This window comes from Meles meles, chromosome 5, assembly GCF_922984935.1.
Source record: "Meles meles chromosome 5, mMelMel3.1 paternal haplotype, whole genome shotgun sequence".
In the NCBI taxonomy this organism is placed as follows: domain Eukaryota; kingdom Metazoa; phylum Chordata; class Mammalia; order Carnivora; family Mustelidae; genus Meles; species Meles meles.
This window is the reverse complement of record NC_060070.1, coordinates 146367049-146391701: the sequence shown is the minus strand read 5'-3', so window position 1 is coordinate 146391701 and position 24653 is coordinate 146367049. Positions and strand designations below refer to the sequence as shown.

The window sequence follows — 24653 nt, the reverse complement described above, 5'->3', positions numbered from 1 at the left end:
ACAAACTCAATACTATGCTTGTGATCTAACTGCCATCAACAGGAATCCAATGAATATACCAAAATGCCTACAAAATTACCCAACTTTTTGACCACCCCTCAAAAGAGAACGTCCGTTCCAATGAACACAAGAGTTTCTTAACCAATTATTTCCAAATACAGTTTTCTGTTAGTATATCTTAACTTATTATTGTCAAAACACACTATTTACAAGCAAAAATCAGTCAGTAAACCACCATAACACAATGAGGATTTACTATACGCCAGGCACTCCTCTCTCCTCCAGGCACAGGGGAGATGGCTATGAGAAGAGTCTATACCCTCAAGGAGTTTAGGTCTTGAGGAGGAAGTCTGATGAAAACAAAAAAACAGAAAAACAAGTAATTTCAGGTACTGGTCAATGCTATTAAAATGATGAGACAAAGAATAATTAGGTCAGAAGATTGAGACTCAAGTAATGAAACACCATGCAAAGAACATGCAAAAACCAGAAGAAAGAGCATTTCAAGAAGAAAATCCTGCAAGTATAAAGGCCATGAAATAAGAGCGAACTTCTCGTGTTCTAGGACCAGAGGGACCAGTGTAGCTGGACTGGACACAGAGAAAGTGAGGACGAAAAGGTGGGAAAGGCAGGCCGCAACCAGAGTATTTGGCAAGTTAAGAACTTCACATTGTATTGTAAAAATTACAGGAAGTCACCATTGGGTTTCAAACACCTAATTGCTACTTTGGAAAGCCCATTCTGGAAGTGCCATGAAGACTACAGATGGGGCAAAAGTGAAGACAAATGGGGAAAAAGTAAAGGCAAGAAAATCAGTTGGAAGCCGACGCATGGGTGTAAGTAGGAATATGTGAAAGAACATGCACTGGGATCACAGCGATGGCAAAAGCAAGAAGGCAAATGGGGGCCTATTTCGGAGGCAGAATCAAGAGAATTCACCGACGGATAAGGTAGGAACGGTGCAAGGAGGCATCAAGTAGGATTCCTAAGCACATGGAAGGAATCTGGGCCTGAGCCTCAGTTGTTTGTGACGCCGTGTACTGAAATGAGTAAAGTTTAGAAAGAAACAGATTTGGGGCCAAGAGAATCGACAGGGCTCTTGGGGGAAGGGGGTACCCTCTGTCTGAGATACCTATTAAATATCCAACTAGAAATACTGATTGGCTTGGTATAAAAGAAACAGAAGCTCAGGGGAGTCTTTCAGGCTGCATAAACAAATGTGAGAATCAAAACCCTACAGAAAATACCTGAATTTATGGAAATGGATGAGCTCACCTAACAAGGAATTACAGGAGGAAAAAAAGAGTACAGAGAAAGCAGTGGAAGACAGAAAGATCTTGCAAAGAAGGGAAAGGGGTATTGGAAAGGAGCAGCACATTAAGAGGATTTTAAAAAAAAAACAAAACAGAAAACATGGTGTTACAGAAATCCAGAGAAAAAAGTATTTGAAAAAGGAACAATTATGTTAAATGTTGAAAGTTCGAGAAGGATATCTGCATCTCTGTACCAACCCACAATCACTCAAAGGCCCTGCTTTACTAAGTAACACAGAAAACAAACACCACAAAAGGGGAGAGAGGAGGAACTGTATATGGCTGTTTGCCAATAAAGAATGCAGACTCTTTATTGCTTTGCCCCCTTACAAACACATTTTCCGGGTTTTCAGAAGCCAACACCGATCAGAAACACTATCGACTTAGTAACAGCTCTTCAAGAGGCGTGGAAAACGGCAGTCACGTTCTTACCAACTTTAAGCTACATGCCAACCTCAAATATTAAAATTACTAGGGTAGGAGTGAAAGGCGTCTGAAAGAGAAAGAAGCTGGTTTAGCGTGGCGGCCATCTAGAACAACCAAGAAATGCCGCAAGACCTGCCTTCCCACGACCCCATCACCCAAAATTAAATAAATGGCCAACCATACTACCACTGGTGGAAGACTTGGTTAGCAGATTAACTATGTGCAAAGAGAAGGTCAAGCCTTAAGGTTGGCTTTAATCGGAGCACTCGTGTCAGGTTCTCCAGTGCACTGGAAGAGAAGCAGTTATGGAAGAAGCGGTTACGAGAGAGGGGCTACAATGAACCAGCGAAGGGAGGCGCAGTCAGCAGACTCCCAGCTTGGAGGCTTGAAGAGGATCCAAGAAAGATGTCTACCTTTCTGGGATGTGGCCTCCAGCACAAGTAACCCGATATGCAGATGAAAGTCATCTGCCCGTCGGTCAAATATTGCCAGCGTCACAGCTGCGACACCAGGGCTGGTCTGGAAAGGAACAAACTTCGGACCAGCCAGATGGAATCTGGGCACCAAGACCGGGCTATTTTCAGGCTTCCACTATGACAGAGAGTGCTGTAATGAAGACTACGGTGCAAATACCATCTTGTATTGTTCCCAGATTACCTTTGGAATCAAGTCCCAAAAGGTGGGATTGTTGTCATAGGATAAACTCATATGTCATGCCATTACCCTTTCAAATTCCTCTCCAAAAGCGTGTGCCACCTTGCACTTCTGTGAGCTGTGCACGAGAATGCCCATGGACTGTGCTATCAAACCTCTGTACTTAGGCCAATCCGCCAAGAAACTGCATCCAGGGAGGTTTTAATACACATGTCTCTTATTATGAAGAAGTTGAACATCGTTTCATGTATTTCAGGGTTATTTGCAATTTTCGTTAATGTTTTCCATTTGTTCATGTCTTTTGCCCTTCTTTTTCCCTCGGGTCAAACAGTCATTTTTATCTCAAGTTTTATTACTAATAAATACAAACACACACACACACAGAGGAAATATTCTTTGTCTATAATAGATTACATTATTTTTTCCAGTATGTCATTTTACTTTTTTTAGTAGACTATCTTTGTATATTCTTATTTCCAGGATATCAGATTCATCAACGTCTTCTCTTACTGCTTCTGGATTTTGAGTCATAATTAGCAAGTTTCCTCAATTCCCAGATTCCTTAGGAGTTTGCCAATGTTTTCTCCTAATACACATATGGTTTTACATGTAGATCTTTGATCTGTTAGGAATTTAAAATGATACACATTGATCTCACTCAACTTTTTAAATGCAAAATGAAATAAAAACCTTATATTCTCCTATCGCATTGGAAAATACTTGAAGGTATGATATTATTTAGTGTTAGTAAAGGAACAGAGAAACTGGCAACTTTGCTGCTGTCTACACTCAGGAAACTCTCTGGAATGCCAATGTGGGAAAAGCTCTCAAAAAGTTAAATGTGCATCAGAATTTCTCTAAGACCTGCTTGTAGAGCTACTGGTACCACACACATGCGTATTTACACACACACATATGTGTACACATACAAATATACACACATATACCGAGACCAATAACCAATTTTTAAAACCTCAGTGAACGTTACTGACAAAGCAAAAACTCCAGAAAGCCTACATATCCATTATATGGAAAATGTTTCAATAAATTATGAGACTACTGCTAAAATACTACTGAGCTGTCTAAAAAGCAAGATACGCCACTAAATGCTGATTTATAATAATCATTGTTAAATCATCGGGTAAAAGAAAGCAAGGTACAGACAGCAGATCTTGTTATTTGTTTTTTACGAAGGGAAATTCCATTCTAAGGAAAGAAAACTTCTGGAAGCATATACAAGACACTGAGGTGTTTGCCCTTGGGAGCCAGATGAAGGGCGAGTTGTTTATGTACTCCTTTCATATTCTTTCTCTCTTCTGTCTTCAAACTTGCATGGGCATTCCTTTTATAACTGTATAAAGTGTAATCCTGAGGAGGGGCACATGAATATTTCATTTATATCCATCTGCACGGCTTGACTTTCTTAAAGTATGTATTGCTTTTGATCAAAGCTTTTAATTTTTTTTTAAGTTTCCTTTTCCAGAGAGCTTAGAATCAATAGTGTTCTTTCATTTTAAGGTGAGAATATAAAAAGCTATTTCCCTGCTGAGATCCATCATGAAAACAGTGACCTGATAAACATTTTCTGGGGGACTTCTTTCCCCACTGCTAAAAGCTTTTGTACTCACTGAACCAAGAAAATGATGGTCATTGGCATACCACCTACACTGAGTGTGAGGAGAGAAAAACAAACTATTATTTGTTTTAATCAAAATGCATTACTTTCCAAACTATTTCTTTATATACACAAGAAAAATTGCTTTTAAATCTAAAGTAATAAAAATCTGATTAGCAGTAATGATAATAGCTAGCATTATCGAGTACGTATCATGCATCCAACAATGAGCCAAGCAGATCATACTCACTTTTTTCCCCTTAATCTTCCCAATTTGAGGTAGGTTCATTTTTACTCTAATTGTAGACAGGGAATCTGAGACTTGGAAAGGAAAAGTAACTTGCCTAAAATCACACAGCAAGGGGTGGGGGGGCCCAGGATTAGAAATCCAGACAAACTGACTCCAGAGACTATAAACTTAAGAAAATTAGAATGCCCCATTAGTGGCTCTTTGCCTCTTGATCAAAAATAATACAGACAATATCTAAAAACAAAATAAAGAAGTATTACATGGCCTTGGGTCGCCTCATGATATTTCTTTTTTTTTTTTTTTTTTCCTCATGATATTTCTAAGACAGCTAATAATCAGGCTTCAAAAGGAACCATTTGGCTATTTCCAAAATTTCCAAGATCTTGAACATGTCAGTTCTCGGCCTCCTATAATCCGTGGGAGACATGCAAATAAAGAGAGAATTAATGATGAGCACAGGATTGTTACTCCAAAGCACAAGCTGACTCTCACAACAACCGATCTCCCCATCTCCCTGCAGGCTTACGCATAATGGCCACATTACAGAGGAGATGGCCTTGGTTCACGTCAACACTACTCAGAGCACAAGGTTTATCTTACACAACTGTTCCACTGCACAGTCACCTAGAGGGGCAGCAGGAAACGGGGTGAGGAGCCTATTTGTGGATTTAAGTAAGGCAGTTAAGCAAGCTTATGCGAAAAAAAAAAAAAAAATTCACCAAGAACAAAATGAAGGGGGGGGGAATGTTGATTGTTTTAAACCCCGCAAGCATTTTGGGGGAGTCTCTACCACAGAAGTCTGGAAGACAAGTCGAAACAGTTTAAATGTCCATTATGCTTAATCATGCCCAGAGAGTTGTATTTTTGTGATACAAATCACTGGATGCCTACTACAAACTCAGAGAATACAGTATGCTTTAGTAAGAGAATTTAAAAGCACTGTTAAGGTGCACATTTAAAAATAATTTCTTAAAAGCAATAAAAGGCAAAATAAATTTCTGTAGAATGATTAATTTTTTTCCTCTTCATCCCATTCGTTGTTCTCCATAGCAACTGTGTAATGCAAAGAATGCAGTAACCGTGTCTGCAAAATCTGTTTTACAGAAGCAATTAAAATGATCCATGAGGGGAGACCCTGGGTGGCTCAGTCCGTGAAGCATCTGCCTTTGGCTCCGGTCATGATCCCAGGACTTTGGGATCAAGCCCCACATTGGGCTCCTTCTCCTCTGTCCTTCCTTCCCCCCACCCCTGCCAGGTTCATGCGCTCATTTTCTCTCTCAAAAAAAAATAAAATAAAATAAAATAAAAGCTTTAAAAAATATTTCCATGAGATATCCTGCCTTTAGCCAGCTAGGGTTGGAGCGGTAGGAGGAAGGGAAGAATAAAACGGGGAAGGAAAAGGAGGAATGAGGAGGGGAGAAGAAGGGAGAAGGGAGAGGAGAATTGAAAGAAAGAGACCGACTATCTCCAGTCCCCAGCTGGAAACAGGCAAGGCCTGACAGCGTGGAGTGCTGGGGACTGCTCGGTGTGTTTCTGGGTGGAGCACAACACAGGCGCTCCTATGGGGAAGCACTTACTCCTGGAGATGACTTGTATAGTAAGTCTGTTCTTTTAGAACAGTCCTGCTGAGTGTTTCACAGAAATAAGATGAAGCCAAGGGTCAGCTTGAACTCTGTTTACTGCATGAAGGGAAAAGAACATTTGTTTTCCCTTTAAATGACAAGTAAATGACATAGTGGCAAAACTCTACCAATAACTACTGAAAACTAATTACATAGCTAAGTAGGGCTGGCCGTAATCAAAATCCGAGTGCAAGACAGACCTTTTACTTACTATGTAGAAAAGAACACTGCTAATATTCCCCATCCTCATTCCAAATTAAATTGCTCTGTTGATCCTGACACATAATTAGCTCAGAAGTCACTCCACCTAAGGCATCCCTAACAGGATATCTATGTCTACATGCTAAATAGGTTTATAAAGTAAGAGCCAATATATGAAGCAATGGACATGTAAGGGCACTTCATGATCCGGTCACTACCCGTCTCCCCAAACTCCTGCCCATCGTGCCCATCCTGCAGGCTGCCATTCCTGCCACATGGGAGCTTTTAGGCCCTCAGGCCTAATGAGTAAAAGTCAAAAATTAATAAGACCAAAATCGAACAGGGCAAAAAAAAAAAAAAATTGGGCGGAGAATATGAACTTCAGAGTTCACGTAGAACAGAAACACATGTGGCTCTTGAGTATACAAGAAGAGATGATCAATCCCATTCTTAAAATAAGTAAAAGTTAAAAGCGCTAAGGGAGAAAAAAACAACACAACTATACCAAATTTCACTCACTCGAGTGTCAAAATCCCAAAAGCGTGTTAACCTGTGCTGGCGAAGCTGGGAGGAAGCAGGCAACGACCATGGCGCCCATGCCCACAATGTGGCCGCACCTCCTGAAATGGTGACTGTGTATCCTCTGACCAAGAAGTCCTACTTCTAAGGAGTCAGCCCGGTTACAAACATGCCTGCACATGAACAAAGTCATTCAAGGTCATTCACTTCAGCATTATTTTTGATAGTACGAGGTGAATGGTGGAAGACCTTTCGGTACATTCGGAACAGAGAATGCTATAAAGCCGCCCAAAAAGAAGAAACAGAATGAATAACATCTAAATCCTAATACAGAGAGGTCACCAGGACCCCTGCCCGAAGAACAAGATGCGACAAAATACATACAGTAGGCTATCACTGGGGTCAAAAAAGGGAATCCAGAACACATCACTGCCTTTGCATTCATCTGCATGAAAAGTGTCTGGATGTGCATCAGAAATAAATAGCAATGCCTGCGAAGAGGAGGAGGGAACAGTATTTACTTATGGGAGATAAGGTCAGAGGAAGACTTCATTCATTGTATAATTTTTAATTTTTTAACCTATCCAAAAAGTAAGCATTTTCAAAAAAAGCAATTGTAAAAACTGTAACTTGTCTTAATCTTCCTGCTATCTTCCCATTTCTCTATGACCCTAGAGTCAAACATCTTGAAAGAACAGTCTCTTTGCGCCCACTTTCTGTCACCTCCCATTCCCTCCCCACTGCCTCATTTAGGTGAAGACCCTCAAACGCTCACTCTTTCTTGGAAACCGCTTTCACCAAGGGAACAGATACCAATGCCAGATACAGCCGCCACACAAGGCCATGCAACACCCTTTCCAGCTGGTGTCAATAGCACAACTCTCCGGTCTTCCTCTTACCACGCCCTGCCCCCCGGCCCAGTCCCTCTATTTTATCCATCCCCCTCTGCCCTCCACGAAATAGAGCTCCTGAGGACCTAGATTTTGGTTCTCTTCTCACCTGCGCACTGATGATCCCAACCGTTCCAATGGTCTAGAACACTGCTATGACACTGAGAGACAACACCCACATTTGTACTTCCCGATCAGACAACCAACTGAGCTCACTACTCAACACTCACCCTAACATCTCCACTGGAACGCATCAAAGAAATATTAAACTTGACAGAAATCATTTCCGAAACTGGACTCTCAAATTTCACTCCTGTATTCATTCACTCATCAGATTCTAGTTAGGAAACCACTCTAGACATTTTAGGAAACTACAGAAATGTGGTTACCCAGGTGATGGAAAAGCCAAGACACCAAAAGGGAATGGTGAAGCAACCCTGAGATGAGTAACAGCGGGAAAGCACCAGCAGCCCAAAGGCTGGAGGGACCCAGCAGAAGAGGTGGAATTCTAAGAGCCCAGAAGCCACCATCATAGGCAGGGGCTAGAACACGGGCAGGAGCTGCCCAGCCCGAGCTCGGCTTCCAGAGGGAGGGGCTGTCTGATAGGAGCGGAAGCCAAAGTAATGAAACTGCTGTGTCCTGGGACATGACCTGGAACAAAAGAAAGGGGGAGGAAAATTACCTGCCTTCTACCCCATTCCTATCCTGCAATCTTCCATCAGCGCCTCTCACTGGCCAGTCCTACCCACAAAACCCAAACGGTGGAGAAGACTGAGAAAGGCAGTTCCAAGCAGTAAAGAACAGGAGAGAGAAAAGTCAGGGGCGTGTGTCTGAGAGCCAGCAAGGAAATGACGTGACCTCTTCCAGGCTTCCCATCTCCATGATCAGCACATCTACCCAAATGCTGAAACCAGAGACCTGAGATCATCTTTAACCATTCCTTTGCCATCACCCTCCCCTGCAGCACATCCAACTGCAGCCAAAGGGCTTTACCTCCAGAATAATGGGAATGCGTCCATTTCCCTCCCTGCCACCACCTCTGTATGAGCCGAGATGTCTCCCCCAGGCCACTGCACGTGTCCTGCCTCCCTCCAGTTGTGGTGAGGCAACACAGAACCATCAAAGAACTGAATATCGGGGTGGCTCAATTGGTTCGGCATCTGCCTTCCGCTCAGGTCATGATCCTGGGGTCCTGGGACTGAGTCCCGCATCCGGCTCCCTGCTCGGCGGGAAGCCTGCTTCCCCCTCTCCCTCTGTACCTACCCCCATTCATGCACACACACGTGCGCTCTCTCTCTCTCCAAATAAATAAACAAAATCTTAAAAAAACAACAACAAAAAAAAACTATCAAGGAGCCAAAGGAAAGCTAGAGCTTTTTAACAGGTTTGAGTAATCTCTACATGCAGATAACTGAAAATTGGGTTAATTAGATACATTCTACTGACAGTGAGTTGAATTCCTATCTTGGTAAGGGGGGGAAAAAGTCACTATTCATAATTCACTACATACAAAGAAACAGAGTTGCTAAAAAATGCAATTGTATCTCCTTTTTTAAAGAACTCAGCAAAATACAATTCCAGTTTACTGTTGACCAACCATGTTTCACACTTAAACAAATGAAAAAATAAAACAGCAATGCATAAACAAAAAAAAAAAAGGAAAGAAAAAAAAAAAACTTTTTATCTTTGGCCTTTCTAACATCTCGTAAAACCAACTACTTAGAGTACAGCGAAGTAAGCACACAGAGAGCTAGAGAATGCTCCCGGTAAGATCTGTTGTTCTTTTTCTCTCCTTTGAGATTATAATGAACACGGTCACAGCACAAGTCAGAAGCAGTCCAGAGAAGGCCCTAAGGCTGGTGGGATCATTTGAGGTCATTAAAATGGCTGACCCCTCTCAAGATGAGCAAAAATATAAAATATAAATTAAAAACACAAATTTTCTGGGACACCTGGGTGGCTCAGTGGATTAAGCCACTGCCTTCGGCTCAGGTCATGATCTCAGGGTCCTGGGATCGAGCCCCACATCGGGCTCTCTGCTCAGCAGGGAGCCTGCTTCCCTCTCTCTCACTCTGCCTGCCTCTCTGCCTACTTGTGATCTCTCTCTGTCAAATAAATAAATAAATAAATAAATAAATAAAATCTTAAAAAAAAAACAACACAAATTTTCCTTTTTCTAAAGTACTTTTAAGAAAAAAAGCTGGGCCGCTGCGGTTTGCATGTTGCAACCACCACAGGGCCACGCTGCAGTTCTGGCTGGGGGCTGGGCTGCTGGTGTCATCCACGGGGGACTTGCCTGGGTGGTTCAGTCGGTTAAGCGTCTGCCTTTAGCTCAGGTCCTGATTCTGCGGCCTTGCCGTGGAGCCCCTCACCCAATCACGCTCAGCATGGAGTCTGCTTCTCCCTCTGCCTCTGCCCTTCCCCCTCCCCCTGCTCATACACACACATGTGCGCATGTGTTCTCTCTCAAATAAATCTTTTTTTTTTTTTAATTAAAGAAAAGAACAGAACTATTTGGGAAAGAAGAAACTATTTGAAATCTTACTCATTTGTCGCAGAAAATGACTTCCTGAGGTGAAAAGTATTTAGGTATTTGACACTCTTATACACAGGAAGAATTATGTTAAACAGATAAAATAATTAAACAAGAATTTGATTTGTGGTGTTTATTAATGTTACCACCTTTTTTTAAAAAAATGTATTTATTTAATGTATTCATCACAAGGGCTCAACCAGAGACTTAATTTAAAAACAGAAACAAGGGCGCCTGGGTGGCTCAGTGGGTTAAGCCGCTGCCTTCGGCTCAGGTCATGATCTCAGGGTCCTGGGATCGAGTCCCGCATCGGGCTCTCTGCTCGGCAGGGAGCCTGCTTCCCTCTCACTCTCTCTGCCTACTTGTGATCTCTCTCTGTCAAGTGGATAAATAAAATCTTTTAAAAAAAAATAAAAAAAAAAAAAAAACAGAAACAAAACAAAAATGACACCACAGCTTAAGATACACAGTCCTAGATAGAAATGAAGAAAAAGACAGACTGTCTAAGGAGAAAATAAAAAGACAACACAAGGAGAGAGGCTGGACAGTCAGGGATCTTGGCTGGAGACCTGCTTTGAGTAGGTTTCTTGCAAATACTTCTTAAAGGCTGTGGGGTTTTTCCAGAGCTCGGCAGCGTGTGTGTTCAAAGGACAATCAATGTTTGGTTCTCCTAGCAGGCTCTGGATGGACAGCAGGATGGTCCTGACATCATACAGGGCTGACCACTTGTCCTTCAGGATGTCCAGGCAGATGTTCCCCTGGGTGTCCACGCTGGGGTGGTAGCAGGGTGTGAGGAATTTCACCGCGGGCGCGTTGCAGGGGTAGCCACTGGGGAACTCCAGGGAGAGCTTATACCGCAGGTCTTCATACACTGTGCCAGCTGCTCCATGGATGGTCCCCACCCACTTGAAAAGGTTGTCCGATTCAGGAAAGGCAGAAATTCCTTTGTTGCCGGACATCATGAGGGTCATCAGCTCCTGCTTAGCCTCTTGCCCACGGGGCCACGGGCGGCGCCCCCGCTGGGCTCGGCTCCTTTGCCGCCGGCGGCGACGCTGGCGGCAGTTGGGTGGCGGTTCTGGGAGGCCATCCCCGCGGCGCGGGGAGGTAGGCAGGAACTCAGAGAGCACGACTGCAACTGCCTAATGTTACCACCTTTTAAAGTTAATATCCCCTAACTCCAAATCTACTTTTCAGATTTGTTTCATTTATTTTAGGTAATTCAAAATTTATTTTGATTAATTGGTTCATTTCTGAGTTATAAAGTCAAAAATAATGTATCCTAGCCTCAATTTTGCTTCACAAAACTAGAGACAATGTAAAAGATATTACAATTCAATGATAAAAGGACAAACAATCCAACTAAAACTGGGCACAAGATATAGATATGTCTCCCAAGATAAACAAGTAACCAATAACCCCATGAAAAGATGGTCAACATTATTAGGACAGAAATGCAAATCAAAATCACAGTGGGATACCACTTCACATCTACTAGGATGGTTGTAATAAAAACAAATTTAAATTAAAAAGATAATATCAGGTGTTGGCAAGGATGTAGAGAAACTGTAACCATCATATGCTGTTGATTAAAATAAAAAATAGCATATTTAGTATATATTTATATAATATATAACTTATATAATACATTAACATATAAGCTGTTCACACAGTTAATCTATGATCCAGCCACATCTCTCTTGAGTATACACCCTAAAGAAACAAAAACATGATCATACAGAAACTTGTGTATCGATGTTCACTGCAGCATTATTTTTAATTTTTTATTTTTTTAATTTATTTTCAGTGTAACAGAATTCATTGTTTATGCACCACACCCAGTGTTCCATGCAGTGTGTGCCCCCCATAATACCCACTACCAGGCTCACCCAACCTCCCACCCCCCGCCCCTTTAAAACCCTCAGATTGTTTTTCAGAGTCCACAGTCTCTCATGGTTCATCTCCCCCTCCAATTTCCCCCAACTCCCTTCTCCTCTCCATCTCCCCATGTCCTCCATGTTATTTCTTATGCTCCACAAATAAGTGAAACCATATGATAATTGACTCTCTCTGCTTGATTTATTTCACTCGGCATAATCTCTTCCAGTCCCGTCCATGTTGCTACAAAAGTTGGGTATTCATCCTTTCTGATGGAGGCATAATACTCCATAGTGTATATGGACCACATCTTCCTTATCCATTCGTCCGTTGAAGGGCATCTTGGTTCTTTCCACAGTTTGGCGACCATGGCCATTGCTGCTATGAACATTGGGGTACAGAAGGTCCTTCTTTTCACTACATCTGTATCTTCGGGGTAAACACCCAGTAGTGCAATTGCAGGGTCATAGGGAAGCTCTATTTTTAATTTCTTAAGGAATCTCCACACTGTTCTCCAAAGTGGCTGCACCAACTTGCATTCCCACCAACAGCATAGGAGGGTTCCCCTTTCTCCACATCCTCTCCAACACACGTTGGTTCCTGTCTTGCTAATTCTGGCCATTCTAACTGGTGTCAGGTGGTATCTCAATGTGGTTTTTAACTTGAATCTCCCTGATGGCTAGTGATGATGAACATTTTTTCATGTGTCTGATAGCCATTTGTATGTCTTCATTGGAGAAGTGTCTGTTCATGTCTTCTGCCCATTCTTTGACATGATTATCTGTTTTGTGTGTGTTGATCTATAAAGAACTTCTCAAACTCAACACACACAAAGCATTATTCTTAATGGCCAAAAAAGTGGAAAATGCCCAGATGATCCTTAACTGATGGATAAATACAATGCGGTATATCCACACAAGGGAGCATCAGCAGACGATGAAAAGACAGGAAGCACTCACGCAGGTTACAACAGGGACAGACCTTGACAACAATATGCTAACTAAGAGAGGTCGGGCACAAAGGCGCACAAGTCATAGGAGTCCACTTAAATAAAAGATCCAAAGCGGCAGATCTAGAGTGACAAAGTGGGTTGGTGGCTGCCTGGGGCTGGAAGGCTAGGCAGACTGAGGGGGACAGCCGAAAGACGTGGAATTTCCGGATGGGGTGATGAATAGGTTTTACATTGAATGTGGTGACAGATGCACCAGTCTGTGAGCAGCCTAAAAGCTACTGAATTGTACACTTTAAATGGCGCATAATATGGGAATTCTTAAACTAATACGGTTGTTTAAAAAATAAAAAAGGAAATATGAAGACAAAAAACCCACTAGAGACAACCATGAGCCACATCCTCATTGCTCTCCATTTCTGGGCCCTCTGCCTTAAAGTTTCCTCCACCGCTCTGCCCCTAGCAAGCTCCTACCCAACGCTTCACAGCTTGGTTACACGCCACCCACCCCAAGAGGCCTTCCCTACCGTCTTCAGAAAGAGGAAGGCACTGCTACATCTGTGCCCGCGACGAGCTTACAGCACACCGAAGCAAATATTCCAAGATGTCTCCCAGTACGTGACCTTTAATGGACTATTCATTCTAAACCCCCAGAGCCAACCTCAGAAGTGAGAAGAGAGTGTGTCCTCACTGTGGATGGGTGGATGGATGGATGGATGGGAGAAAGGAAAGAAAGAACAAATGAACGAACAGAGTAACAAAGGAAGGAATAAATGAAGGAAAAAAACAAAAAATGAAAGGAAGAATGGACAAACAAGCAAAGATCAAAGACACAAAAGCCATGTAAATGAATAAGCATCAAGACCAAGCCAGAGACAGACTAGTTCCTGTCCGCAGTCAAAAAGTTAACACTAGGGGCGCCCAGGTGGCTCAGTGGGTTAAGCCTCTGCCTTCAGTTCAGTCATGGTCTCGGGGTCTTGGGATTGAGCCCCCCCCCCCCAGTTGGGCTCTCTGCTCAGCGGGGAGCCTGCTTCCTCCTCTCTCTCTGCCTGCTGCTCTGCCTAGTTATGATCTCTCTCTCTGTGTCAAATAAATAAATAAATTCTTAAAAAAAAAAAAAACAAAGTTAACACTTTCAGTAGAAGCTGGTGTCAAGCTCTGATAGAGAATCCAGTATTTGTCCCAGGAGAACATCTTGTTCTAAAAGGAGCAAAGACCACAGCAATCTTTCAATCTATCGAACACTGTATAGCAATAACAAAATTACACTTATAAAAATATCATGGCAAATGCTTTTTTCATCGAACAAATATTACACAATTTATGTGTATAGTGATAATTACAGAAAAAAGTAGAAGAAAACAAACAAACAAAAAACCTATGCATTAAAATAGATCGGAAGGAAACATACCAAAATGCTAACAGCAGCTACATTTAAATAATGGAACTCCTATTCTAGAGAACAGGTCTTCCTAGATTCTAGAGGCTTTCACACAAGTCTGGGCCTGACAAGACAGCACTTCGCAAGCCTCATCTCTGCCATCTGGAGGGTCACATGGGGCTCTAGAGACATGTTCTACAGCACCTGACTAGCTTATCCGGAAGGGCTGGCTCCTCGGCGAGCTGGCTCAGACCCCAAAAGTCTTCTTCATCCAATTATTCAGCAGCAGCCCAAGCTTAGACCTGGCAAGCTAAGGTTCCAACGTTGGCCTTGAAGAAGGCTGTTTCAATAGTTCGGGGATTAAGTAATAAGGGCCAAAGGTACACTGTTAATTATGGGAAAACAAGGACTCGATTAGCAAAGAGAGTTTTGTAAAAATAAAAGAACTCGCAGCTGCCCGGGTACAGGAGATGACAGAGGGAGCAATTACAGGTTTCTGAACCGGAGAACTGATAGGAAGAGTGACATCAGTAACACAAGGAGAAGCGCTACGGAAAAGCAGGTCAGGGGAGGAGAGTGCAGCTTCGGCCTGAGCCGTGTCCACTCCACAAGGACTAGCCAGTGAGACACGCCAAGCGACTGGGCCACGAGCAGTTGTGTACGCATGAGAGAACTCATCTAAGGCCAGTGATACTGATGTCACCAAGGATGACAAAGAGCAGGCAATGGGGTGAGGCGGACTACTGTACGGCAAGGGTAAAAATCATCCAGAAGATGGAACTATGTCCCATAGACACCGTGAGTAGGCAGGACTTCAGAAGAGTGTTTGTCTGATTGAGTCATGGTGACAGAACAATGGCCCTAGCTCGGCAGTCCAAAACAACACTAGGCTGACCTCTCCTCCGCCTTATGAATCAGAGGGAATTTGCCTACAAGTCACAAGTGCAATTAAAATGCTTGACTTAATTTCCTACAGATTTCAATTTGACTATGCAATAAATTAGAGCTAAGTAACCACATTTGCATAGCATTTTACCACTTGCAAAGCATTTTTAAATCCATTATCTCATCCAAGCTCCCCGACAGCCCCATGAGGTAAGTATTTATAATCTCCATCTTATGGATGAGGAAACAGAAGAAAAATGCAGTGACTTGCAAAAAGGCCGCAGAAGCGGGAAAGCAGGAGGCAGGGCCGGGATGGATGGCTGGCTCTCGAGTTACAGGGCAGCACTCTGACGCTGCACTAGTGATTTCCCGTCTGAGGAAGGGACTGTCATGTGGGTTGTCCTCGCTCCCAGGGACAGGGATTATTTCTTTCATGACGCCCAAAACAACTAGGCTTTGCACATTTATTCATACATTATACTCACCTATTTTTCTCTAAGGAAAAGAAATTTTACATTTAGAATGTTACAACTTACCTCTCGTCCTCATGAAAAGAGCTATGAAGTAGAAAGAAGGGGTGAGAAAGCAAACAACGGGGGGCTGATGATGAATATAAAAACCAAGAGAAGGCTGGACTTCCCCGCACCCTGCCCCCCTTCCCCTCCAGTTCCCTCCAGTTGCTGGAGCAGGCAGGCGGTCGTGCTAGGTGGCAGGGAGAGACAGAGGGAGCAGGAACATCGGAGCCCACTCGCGGAGAGGAGGGCATCAGAGCACAAGCAGAATGCGGAAGGCGTCTGGGCAGGAGGACAAGGGCACGGGCAGCAGTGCCCAAGAAACAGAGGGTGGGGACGGTATGAAGGAGAGCGGTCTGACCTGAGGCATCCCAGGCGAGCAGAGTGAGCGCACCCATCACAGCAGGCAGCCCAGCCCAGGGTCCGGGAGCCTGAGAAGAACAACAGGGGCATTGCTGAAGGGGACAGCCCGGCCTGGGCTGCCAGGGCTAGAGCCCGAGGAGATGGGCAGGTGCATGCAAGGGCAGCCTGGCAGGGGGTGTCACACCCAGGAGAGGGGAAGTGGGCACACACATGGGATGGTGCCTGTTGTCAGAGCACACACAGGATGAGGGAGGTAGTGTGTGTGTGCAGGACGATGGCCCCATACAGTTTTAGGAGAACATATGCAGAATGTGCTAGAATCCGGAAGGCACAAGCAGGCATCCCTGTCAAAACGCAGCAAGGTGCAAGAGTACAGGAGTTCCGGGGAGGTCAAAGTTTGATGAGGAATAGGAAATTGACATACTCCCCAAAAACCTTCTCACAAAATATATACTAAGGGACAAAAGTAACTTTACAGTGTCAAAACTCAGCAGGCAGCTGAGTTAACAAATTGATCAAAGTTACCATCACCAATAATGGGATAAATCAAAGTCAGGTCCCATACGACAGGATGCACGGAGAGGAAGCCAGCATCACTCTCAAAGAAATTCCAGCCAAAGATGCAAAACTTGAACCTACACATGAGAGCCATCAGATCAACACAAATCAAGGGACAATCATCCAAATTACTGGCCTGTACCCCTCAACCATGTCAGAGATAAAAAGGCAAGGAAAGAGACCAAAACTGCTTCAGATTAAAGAGTCTTTGAAGGATACCTGGGTGGCTCAGTGGGTTAAAGCCTCTGCCTTCAGCTCAGGTCATGATTCCAGGGTCCTGGGATCGAGCCCTGCTTCGGGCTCTCTGCTCGGCAGGGAGCCTGCTTCCTTTCCTCTCTCTCTGCCTGCCTCTCTGCCTACTTGTGATCTCTGTCTGCCAAATAAATAAATAAAATCTTTAAAAAAAAATAAATAAACAGTCTTTGAGAGACATGACAAGTCAGTGGAAAACAGCATTACAAAGTGGGTGCCCTTGCTGTGAAGGGCACTACGGGACTAACGTGACCATGGACTGTGGGTGAGGTGGCAAGGATGTCTAGCTTAACGTTGTGGTTTTGTGAAGAGTAACTTTGCAGAAACGCTGCAGACACTAAAGCATGTGGGGGTGAGCGACACTGAGCAAACAGCTACCTAGAAAATGGTTCAGAAAGACAGCTTCAGTACTGCTCCTGCAACTTCACTCGAAACATCTTTTTAAAAAGTTTCATTTTTGAAACAAGGAGGTTGGAGAAGCAGTCTGCTCAACAATACAAGAATATATAGCTGACACTGAAGAAACTGCAACGGGAATGGAAAGTACCATGAAATAAGGAACAGGACTCTCTATCCACATGGAGGTATTTTTTTTCCCTGATAGAAAAATAAGTGTCAGGTCAATGGGTACAATGTCAGTGGCGGGACCAATAAAGATACTGACAACGTGGGTTTCTTTAATGTTTAGATTAAAGGTATATTTATTTTAAAGGTCCAAGAGGAAAAAAGAAAAGAACATTCACATGTAATGATTTTCATAAATTTTTCCCTATGTAGAGAGAAATAAGTAAAGTTGGTTCAGAGTCAGGTAATTTAATTTCTTTGGTGCCTTTATTACTGTTAGGTATTAGATAACATTCAGACTTGAACATTTTACTATCCACATGTTACCTTACTGCCAATTAAAAAAGGTTAACCCAGTTTCTTTCACAGTAATTTTAAATATCCATAAGACATTCAACACATATGCAGGGTAAAAATACTCATAAACGAGGGAAAAAAGTATTTTCCTCAAACACGAAAAAAGCACCTACCAAAAATCCTACAGCTGACATCATACCTAACGGTGAAAGACTGAATTCTTTCCCCCTAAGATCAGGGACCAAGCAAAGATGCCTAATGGCACCTCTCACATTCAACATCCTACAGGAAGGTCTAGATGGCATGGGAAAGCAAAAAAAAAAAAAAAAAAAAAAAAAAAAGGAGACAAAATGCATACCAATCAGAAAGAAACAAATGAAACTCTTTCTGCAGGTAATATGAGTATGTATGTAGAAAATCCCATTATCCGCAAAAAAAAAAAACAAAAAAAAAATCTCCTAGAAGTAAGTGAACTCTGCAAGGTTGCAGAAGACAAGACCAACAAACAAAAATCAACCACATTTGTATAACTAACAACCAACAAGGGAAAGCAAATTCAAAAAAGCAATACCACTTACAATTGCCCCCCAAAAATGAAACACTTGGGTATAAATCTAACAATCTGTAGGCTGAAAATTATAAAATTTTGTCAAAAGAAATGAAAGGAGGCCATCGCCGGAGAGACTCTTGGATTAAAGGAGTCAGTAAAGATGTTGATTCTCCCCAAACTGATCTATAAGTTTTAACACAATTCCTACCAACATTCCACGAAGGTTTCTGGCACACGTAGATAAACTTATTCCAAAACTTGCATGTAAAGGGAAACACCCTAAAAAAAATAGCCAAAGGACAAATCAAGTGGAAGGAATCAGCCTACCTGATTTCAAAAAAGACTTTTACTATAGCTATGGTGGTGAACACATTGTGACCTGGGGAGACCCTTCCCGGGAACATAAGCAGGGACAGCAGAAAGGCTCACTAGGAATTGAATCCATGCCAGAACAGGAAGTCTTCGACATTCACACCCCCCACTGTATGGTGTGTCTGAGGACCAGTTTCTAGTGGGGAGTTTCTACTTCACCCGTTTTCTAAGTGGAGGACTCGTCATAGTCACCTTGTTCCTTTATCCACGGCACTTGGCTGGATGTACTGGGAGCAGAGACTATTAGCTGGCAGGGTCACCAGAGAGCAAGCTACAACTGGACCTGATGGAGACTGCTGTACATCAGACAGACAACTAAGACTCAGAGGGAGATGCAGTCCTGGAGAAGAACAGGGATCCTCTCCCTTGGAAAGGTGGTGACTGTATCCCTGTAAAATGCAGTCATAAGAAACAGGATATATCTGGATTTTGGCCAGCCAGAGTGTTAGATTTTGCCGATACTGTTAGCAAATCCAACACCCATGTTCAAAACCCTTCGTCCCTTCCCAGATCTCTACTGGAGGCTGGCCAAGCTAAATCCCATCTACACAGCCTTCCTTCCAGGTGGGGGTGGCCATGAGGAACAGGTGGCCTCCCACACTTCAGGGCAGGTCAGCTGTGCTGCAAGGCTTCCAGGAACACTGTGATGTAGAGATGTTCTAGGAAAGCTTTTGGTTTCCTGGTAAAATGAAGAGATGCCGCTGTCAGTCCACGCCCGTCCACGGTGCCTCCAACAGAAAGCCAAAGTCTCCAGCAGGAGAAACCACCTTGTGACCACAAAGAATGCCAAGAGAATTACAGAACGGCCTTGAAGCTGCTGAGCTCCTAAGTCAATGTCAGCAGGTACTGACCTCCAAACTTCTTTTTCATGAGACAAGTTTCATGAGTGAGTTTAAGCCACTGCTGATGAGGTGTTCTGTTTCGTGCAATGAAAAGCATCCCTATGTTTACTGCAGCACTATTTACAACAGCCAAGCTACAGAAGCAGCCCGTGTCCATCCACAGATGAATGGATAAAGAGGCGGGAGGTGTGTGTGTGTGTGTGTGTGTGTACATCTAGAGGGTATTACGCTAAGTGAAATAAGTCAGAGAAACACAAATACTATATGATTTCATTTATATGTGGAATCCAAAGCAAAAACAGAAAGCAGGAACTAACCCATAAATACAGAGAACAAGCTGATGGTTGCCAGATGGGAGGTAGGTGAGGGGATGGGCAAATGGGTGAAGTGGAGTGGAGGGTTCAGGCTTTCAGTTATGGAATAAGTAAGTCACAGGAATAAAAGGTCCAGCACAGATGCATACCACGTGTCAGTGACACGAAACAGCATGATATGGTGACAGATGGGAGCTACACTTGTGACGAGTAACACATAATGTACAGAGAAGTGAAATCACGATGTTGTACACCTGAAACTAATATAATAATGTGTGCCAGCTACAATAAAAAAATAAGAAAAGCATCCCTAATATATTATTAGGGTACTACATTACCTTATAATAGATTATTAAAATATGAACAATGATTTACTATCACATGAACACTAATATTTCTAATACTATTGTACCTAATATATCTAGAGCCTTTCAGGGTACTTTCAAAACGAGTATGAACTTGAGACTATGTGTTATAATGTACCTTCCCATGGATTATTTCACTTAGCCTCTCAGGACCTCAGGTCCTTTCTCTCATTCAACATGTATTTTTAAATGGCTACTACATGTTAAGCACCCTGGAGAAGCCAGGAAAACAGAAAGTAATCAGGATTTAGTCAAGACCTCCACTTCCAACCAGCTGACTTTCTAGCAAAAAAACTTACTTGCAACATGAAACAGACAGGAAATGCTCTGTCCTAACACCAACATGTAAGGGACAACAAATCTTGGTCTGGCATATAACAGAGTCATGGGGTGAGGGAGAGAAAGAATCCAGGAAGGGGGTTTCTGAATGACAGCCCTCTAGGTCAGTCAGTCTAAGAAGAGGACGAAGGGAGGAGTAACTGTGAATTTAAAAGTTAAATAATTACAAAATAAAAGAGGTATGGGAAAAAAGTATACTCAATCCACCCCCCTCAATCCCACGCATAACCGCAGCAAAGAAAACACTGATCCTAATTCTGACTTTAATGGTTAGGGGTAGGGGAACACAATTAAGGCAGGTCTCAGAGACAGGGCTATTGTTTTAAGCCCAAACCAGGAAAAAAGGCTAATAATAAGCTTAAATAGGTCAAAGGGGTACAGAGTCCACCAATTACAATTTTATAGAATCTGCTTAATTTTTTGAACGTAACAGTCCACATTTTCTTCTATTTCAGAATCTTCACTATAGCAAAATCTGTTTGTGCTGAGCTCTACCCAGAAGCAATTTGTTGACTCTATGTGCCTTCCTTCTACTTAATCCCACAGGGAAAATAGATCTAAATATTACAAATCACTTAAGAGGGTTAAAATACACAGAGTGCATTTGAACCAAGTATGTCTAAAGGCTTATTAAACTGTACCTTATAGCAATATATTGACTTTTTATACACTATCTATATAAGTGGACTCAGAAAGCCCTAATTTTCAGGAATTTATCATAAGCCACAAAGACATTAAAACTTTTCAATTAATTTAGGGAATTTCACACTTTTCCCCAGTGAGAACTGTGGGAAGGGAACATACCAGCCTAATACACTCACCTCTAGAATTCTTGTTCAACTAACCAATGCAGAGAAGGTTAAACAGGGGCGCCTGGGTGGCTCAGCTGCTTAATCCAGGGTCCTGGGATCAAGCCCCACATGAGGCTCCCTGCTAGATGGGGGGTCTGCTTCCCCCTTTCCCACCCCCTCCAATGTGCACACTCCCTCAAGTAAAGAAACAAAATCTTAAAGAAAAAAAGTTGAACAGATGCATACAAACTGAACACTTTAATTCACCAATAAATGTTTCTCTAATAGCCTTTTTTTATATCTGACAGATAAGAGAACCCAAGTAAATAATTTAATATTCAAATAAAGTTTGCTGAAATAGAACAGAATACGTAACTATTTCTAGATTACAGTTACAAAAAAAGATACTAGTCTCATCTGTGGTTTACTCTTGCAAAAGGCTATACCTTCCCCAATAGAAATAGAATCATTTTTCCCAGGAATTAATAGTCTGTAAGATCTTTATCCAGAATGCTTCAGTTCTATTTTTTTGTAACCAGAGCAAAAATAAATATTGTCTTTTTGTATTAGGTATGTTAAGTATTCTGGGAAATCATGTTACTACTCAGAAAAAAGAGGAAGAGAGGATAATCATAGGATCTATGCCAAAATCATAGAAGCATAAGAGACAAAATTTTGTTCCAACAAAATCATGATTATAAAAGAAACTGTTTCTATTCTATAACCCACTCTAATACCACTTGCTGATGTGAATATAATAAACTCAATTAAACAAACAAACCAAAAAACTGGCTTCCATACACTCTGTAGAAATGGGGTGCCATACAGAATGAAGTACAAAAGTTGATGTAAAAAACGTTAGCACAAGTAATTTCATAATTTGAAATTCTTCGTAAATTTCCGTGTCTCATTTTTTCCCCAGTACTTCCTTCACTTGTGGAAGTGGATGCCTTTATAATCAATTCTAGCCCTCAAATCCAATCCGCGCAATCACAGCCCTGTTTCATGAGTCTGTGGGAGTCAGGGTGGTAGTGAGGTGTCAGGAGCATGGAAAGAAGAGAAGCCGGGATCCAGCTGCATCAAAAGCAGGACTTCTGTATTGTGCGTACAGGACAGAGCAGCTCCTGGACGCCCTGGTTCCTACCTGCCTACTCGCTCCTGAATCAGATGACAACGAGAAGCATCTCTGGAAGGGAGGAAAGAAAGTCTTAGCAAAAACAGACAAACGAAAACCTATGAGCTCTCCTAACCAGTCCTCTAAACTGACTGCTGATGGGGACAAAACGCCTGTGGGACAGGAGCTGCCTCCATGGATCGTCGCTCTAGGTCTTTGCCCCGTGCTGACCACCAGCTCCTCATCTTAGTGGTCACATCTTAGTGGGCACCAAATACCTATTCATAAATTGAAAACAAGCCCCTTGGATTGGGTAGTGAACTCTCCAAATTACAAAGACCTCATCTCAAGAAAAGAATCCTACAACAGGCAGCATGGAAAAGGTTCTCCAGTCTCCCAAAGAAAACACATCAATAAACCAATACTCCTTAAATATATATTTAATCCCGACTACCATTTATTAAGCATGTTCCTTTGTTCCAGCTTATAAGAACTTAATTTGCATAAACTTATTCAGTCCTTACAATAATTCCATGAGGCAGGTTGTCTCCACTTTACAGAGAAGGAACCTGAACTTGAGTAAACTTGACCAAGGTCACACACATCACCAAGTGGTAAAACAGCAATCTGACTTTGGCAGTCTGGCTACAGACTCTGCAACCTTTTCTTTTTTCCCTTCAAGTATTTATCTAATTCTCCAGTTAGCCAACATACAGTGTACTATTAGTTTCGGGTGTCTAATTTAGTAATTCAACACTTACATACAACACCCAGTACGCATCACAAGTGCCTTCCTTAATCGCCATCACCCATTCAACCCACCCCCACCCCCGAGCCACCTTCCCTCGGGTGGCCATCAGTGTGCTCTCTAGAGTCAAGAGTCTGTTTCCTGTTTGTCTCTCTCTATATTCCCCTCTATGTTCATTTGCTTTGTTTCTTAAACTCCACACAGGAGTGAAATCATATGGTATTTGTCCTTCTCTGATTGGCTTGTTTCACTTAGCACAATACTCTTTAGCTCCATCCACATCATGCAAACGGCAAGATTTCATCCTTGTTGACGGCTGAGTGATATTTCTGTGTGCGCATGTGCGTGTGTGCATGTACGAGCACCACTTCTTTAACCAGGATCAGTCAACGGACATTTGGCTCTTTTCACAGTGTTGCTATTGTTGATAATGTTGCTACAGCATCAGGGTGCATGTATCCCTTTGAACCCGTATTTTGGTATCCTTTAAGTAAATACCTAGTAGCACAATTGCTAGATCACAGGGTAGCTCTATTTCTAACTTTTTGAGGCACTTCCACTGTTTTCCAGAGTGGCTGCACCAGCTTACATTCCTACCAACAGTGCACAAGTTCCCCTTTCTCCGCATCCTTGCCAATACTCGCTGTTTCTTGTGTTGCTGATTTTAGCCATTCTGACAGGTGCGAAGTGATAGTTCATTTCTTTTCCCTGATGATGAGTGATATTTTTCATATGCCTGTTCGCCATTTGCATGTCTTCTTTGGAAAAATGTCTATTCATACCTTCTGCCCATTTTTTAACTGAATTATTTGTTTTTTGCATGTTCAGTTTTTATAACTTCTTTACATATTTTGGATACTAACCCTTTATGAGACATGGAGAACACAGACAGTAACCTACATGACATGGGATGTAGCAGCTTCTTATGAGATATATCTCCTGAGGCAAGGGAAATAAAAGCAAAAAAAAAAAAAAACCAAAAACAAAAACAAAAAAAACTATTGGGAATTTATCAAGATAAAAAACTTCTGCACAGCAAAGGAAACAGTCAACAGAACTAAAAGGCAACCTTCGGAATGGAGAAGTTATTTGCAAACAGACTCTGCAACCCTAACCACCACAGCTGCCAAATGTATTTAAAAGCACATCAGAATATATCAGTAATAACATAAGTGTCTATTACATAGTACTATTTTTCTTTATGTTAGACACCATGAAAGCAACAAAACCCATCCTACTAAATAACTAACCTCTGCCTTGATTTCCTTGGCTGAACACAGATAGCAAACATCTTGCACTGAATGAAAAATGTTTGAATCAGTGCGCTGCTACTCCCATAAACTATAGCGACAGACTTTATCCTAACAAGACTTACACATAACATAGCAATTTCCCTTTCCTCTGAGTCTGGGATAGTAGAATATAAAGGATCCCATTTTAAAACCATTAATACACTGAATAACTTAAGTGCGTAAATCTAAGCTAGCAAGCTATGTTATGTCGTATCCCCTTCCCCATACTCCAAATGGATCACTGCATAAACTTACTATTTTTCTTTG

The 24653-nt window shown here is 42.3% G+C and overlaps 1 protein-coding gene and 1 pseudogene across 2 annotated transcripts in view; both read right to left on the bottom strand.

Moving 5' to 3' along the window:
* CDKAL1 (CDK5 regulatory subunit associated protein 1 like 1) overlaps positions 1–24653 on the bottom strand; it is a 628557-nt gene that overhangs the window by 528048 nt on the left and 75856 nt on the right. The gene's annotated exons all lie outside the window — the stretch shown is intronic.
* On the bottom strand, positions 10443–11110 carry LOC123942318 (annotated as a pseudogene).